This window comes from Vigna unguiculata, unplaced genomic scaffold, assembly GCF_004118075.2.
Source record: "Vigna unguiculata cultivar IT97K-499-35 unplaced genomic scaffold, ASM411807v1 contig_106, whole genome shotgun sequence".
In the NCBI taxonomy this organism is placed as follows: Eukaryota; Viridiplantae; Streptophyta; class Magnoliopsida; order Fabales; family Fabaceae; genus Vigna; species Vigna unguiculata.
Genome location: NW_021010812.1, coordinates 26,451 through 31,076, shown reverse-complemented (window position 1 = coordinate 31,076; position 4,626 = coordinate 26,451). Strand labels below are relative to the sequence as shown.

The 4,626-nt window shown below is 29.9% G+C and overlaps 1 pseudogene; it reads right to left on the bottom strand.

Annotated features, from left to right (window-relative positions):
• Positions 1 to 3,437: 3,437 nt before the first annotated feature.
• On the bottom strand, positions 3,438 to 4,260 carry LOC114171119 (annotated as a pseudogene).
• Between the last annotated feature and the right edge of the window lie 366 nt (positions 4,261 to 4,626).

Below are 4,626 nucleotides of genomic sequence, written 5' to 3'. Positions count from 1 at the left end.
TTTATTTAATGTTGCTGATTTGTTATTATTTTTAGAATTGAATAGATTTAATGGGTATTAAATGCTGTGGACTGTTTTTATTTTTCGAAATGTTGATAAATATATATTCTAAGCTGTGAATCGGAAAAGTTTCAGATTTATGTATCTTCTATTTCGGCGTATATTAGTAGAAGCATGATCCATTATATGTACATAATAAATATATAAATATATATGAATATGTTTTTGTTATGTTTTATAGCATATATTTAAGGTTAGGGATGATAACTATATATACTGAAATGACTGAGAGTGAAATCCGTCAAATGTAACTATCAAATAATATTATAATATTGTTTGGAAATTTTAGGAAGTTTTGATTATTATTATTTTTTCATTCATAATATTATTATTAATAATATGATTACTAATGGTGATTAAATTAATAAATAAAATTATGTATAAATTATATATATATATATATGAGATTAAATAAATATTTAAAGTAAAAGACAAAATGGTTTAAAATTTATTTAATTAAAAATATATTAGATATATGTCGCTAAATATTATGAGATACTTTTAAAAGATGTTAAATATTTTTAAGTAACCATTAATTATTTAAAAAGTATTTATTTAGAAAGTTATTATAAGAAACGTAATGGTTTATTATTTTAAGAGATTTATTTTATTTTAAATGATGTTTTAGAATATGAAAGATAAGAGATTATTTTGAAGGATATATAAAGTAATTATTGCACTATAAATGAGTTATAAATCATGATTATTTGTTAAATGAATTTATTGAAAAGATATATTGTTACGTGGGTGAATATGGTTATATACATGAGATTTAAAAAGATTTCCTAAGAAATAGAAAAAGAAAGGTAGGAAAATATGTATATGATATTTTAGAGTTATTAGAAAGACAACAAAAATGCACACCTCAGGTCTTTGCAACTATCACCACCTAAATTCGTCCAGGTTATTAAAAAATTATTTCCAAAATATCTAAAAATAATAAGTGGTAATAAATTGTCTTAAAAAATAATAAAATTGATTAAAAAGTTTTTCTTTAAATTTTTATTTTATTTTATTATTTTATTATTTTATATTTTATTTTTAAATAATAATAAAAAAAGAGATTTTGTTTTCAAATTAAAGATTGAATTAAAATAAATTCATTTGTTTTTACGTTTTCTTTATTTAATTAATTGAAATTTAAAAATTAAAAAAGGGGGAAAACGGTTTTGATTAATGGGAGGGAACAATTGATGTTTTGATAGTAGTAACTTCCATCAGTTTTTAAAGAACACGTTAATATAGAGGGAGGAAATGCCATTTTGAGGGGAGAAAAGGAGAAGATTCACTATAATATGATCTTCTCACAATTTTCGTCCAAAAAAGTTCATCCTCATATCAACATTAATTTACTCATCTCCAGTTCAATTCAATTGAGAGCCATAACCCAGAAAAAAGATTCAAAGGTGTATATCAAACAATTCAGCGGCAACGATAATTAAAGAACAAACACAAGGGAACAAAAAAGATTTGCGCATAGTAGGTTACACAATTTTTGCTCAGTTTCGTTTATTTTGGTAATATTATTTTCATCTCCAACTTTGAAGTTAATAAACCACAATCAAAACTGAAATTGGACCGGAAAGGAAGAGGTTTGAATAGAGAGAAAAAGGGTCATGGTGATGTGTGGTGTAGTGGAGTTGATGGTCTTTGGCGGCACGTTCTGATGGTGGATGTCTACGGCAATGGCTTGATAACATCGGAGTAGCACGATGTTAACCAGGCGGAGGAGAGACGCAAACATGGAGGCCATGCTGTGGTGCTCCACGTATTTGAGAGAGGCGAAGCTGCCGTCACTCGAAGAACCATGATGGAGGCCGGCGCTGTTGTTGGCCGCGTCGCCGATGACTTGGCGGTGAGTAACATCTATGGTTGGTGCAGCGTGAGGTAGAAGATGAAGTTGGGGAAGAAGAATTTTAGGTGATGTGCTTTTTGGAAGAATAATTTGATTTAGGTTTAGGGTATTGGGCAGATTCTTTAATTCTTCGTGCACCCCCATAACTTAATTCACACACCTATGCAAATATGTTTTATAATTGGACCATTTGTTTTTATTTTCTTTACTTCATGCACTCCAAAATGTAATAACCCCACACCCGGTACATTTAGTTTTATTTCACCTTATGTACCCGCGTTTTCACTAAGCACACACCCCACTCTTTAATTTCCTTTTTTAGGCTAGGATGTGTTTACTTTATGCACCATGTATTTCTTCTATGTGCACCTCATTCCTATGTGTGGAGTTTTTCTCATTGCACCCACATATTTACTTATGCACTTTCATTTTCTATTTCCAATTTTACCTTTTTATTTTATTAAATATCACATCTCAATCATATCATTTTAAAAAATAATAAAAAATATTTTAAATTCAAATAAAAATTAAAATAATTTTCAAAATTAATAAAAATAAGAATAAATAAAATTTAAAATTATTTTATTTATTTATTCTTTTAGTGTCTAATCGACCGTTCGCGTCGCACGATACTTCTTTTCAAAAACAAGAATTATAAAAATAGTTTTAGTGTCTAATCGACCGCTCGCGTCGCACGACACTTCTTTTTAAAATACAACAATTATAAAAAAATAATTTTGGTGTTTAATCGACCGTCCGCGTCGCACGACACTCTTTTTTAAAATACAAAATTATTAAAATGATTTTGGTGTCTAATCGACCGCTTGCGCACGACACTCCTTTTTCAAATACAAAATTATTAAAATGATTTTGGTGTCTACTCGACCGCTCGCGTCGCACGACACTCCTTTTCAAAATATAAAAATCATAGAAATATTTTGGTGTCAACCTGGCCGCACGCGTCGCATGACACTTATTTTCAAAAATGTCAAAAGACAACTTTAAGAATTAAATATTTTAATCAAGTTTTATCAAGAACTACGTGATCCTTGATTCTCCATTGTAAATGGAGATACGTAGGAGCAGGGCAAGTCCTTGTCGGGTTCACTTTCCAAAAATAAAAAGGTTTTCCAAATCATTTTCAAATAGTTTTATAAAGAATTACGTAGCCCTGATTTCTCATTTTTAACAAGAATATGTAGGACCAAGGTTTTAACCCTTGTCGGGGGTCCCTTTCACTTAAAAAATAATTTTGTTCAATATTTTCTTATTTATGGGAAAAATAAATATTTAAATAAACACATCTCTTTTGCAAATTTAATTAAAGATACCGCCTTTGGGTGGGTGTTGTAGGGTGCTAAAACCTTCCCTACGCGCAACCGACTCTCGAACCCTAATTTGGTTTTCGTAGACTTTATTTTATTCTTATGGTTTTCCATAGTTTTCCAGAATAAACTATGATGGCGACTTCTAATCTCTTTTTCCAAATCCTTTCCTTTTTAGTTCGTCATCCCGTCGCAATTTAGGTTGCGACAACAACATTACCAATATCATTAGTATTTTTATTAGAATCCTCTAGCAACTTAGAGTCATATTCCTACTCTAGCAAGCCCAATTTTCTTCTACGAGCCTGAAACAAGTAATGAATAGTAAGTTCCTAACTGCAAGGAAAACAGAAATCACAAAGGACTGTTTTCTTCGTAGCAAGACTCAATCTTCACTAATACAATAATACAAAAACATTTCAATATACCAATAGTCAAGCACCCTCATTATCTTCTATCATATATCTTTCTTCTTGTCCATGAAGAACTTTCTACAGGAACAAGGTTTACATAAAACTTCTACCAACATTTTTTATTTATTCATTCATTTAGCTGATCATGTAACATAACAAATCATAATAAACATAATCAACCAACAATAGTAATAATTCATGAAATGGGAGTTGAATAATGATAAAACAATTACCCTCTCCTAACGTTCGGCTTTCTTTTGCTTCAATTCCTCAATGGCCTTCGTCCTTCGAGCTTCAAGGGCTTTGAGTTCCTGTTCCTTAAAAGGCCAATTGTTGGGAATACCAGGATCCTTCTCAACCTTATTTTTCCCACTCAGCCTACGCTTCTTCGCTTCCTTCGCTTTTTTTCTGTTGTGCTCTTTCACCTTCCGTATCACCTTGTACTTCTTCTTCAACGAAACCCTCTTACTCTTACTCTCTGCAACCCAAAAAATTCACAACAATAATAAAAAAATAAACAATTAAAATCATTGCACACTATTGATATCAAAGAACAGGGATTGGGTTTTCTTACTCTTGCTCTTCATCACCATTTTGTGTTCTCTACCTTCACAAGAGAAAAAGAGATGAGAACGATAATCCACGTCAAAAGTAGTAGAAAACGGAGAGAAGAAGGGAAAAGATTTGAAAAGGCTCTAGAGCGAGCAAATAGAGAAGAGGGTGAAGGAGTTTGTTGTATATTGTTATCAAATTTTAGAAGGTAAAATTAGATAATCAACATATTAAATTTGATATTCTATAAAATTTGTTTTAGTATTCTAAAAATTTTTTTTTATATCCTCATCTTTTAATTTGATATACTAAAATAATGAATTTTAATATGCCTAGATTTTTTTTATACGAAAATATAATTACTTAAATATATTATAAAAAAACTATAATGTAACAAAAAATTTAGGAGGGGTTTTCTTAG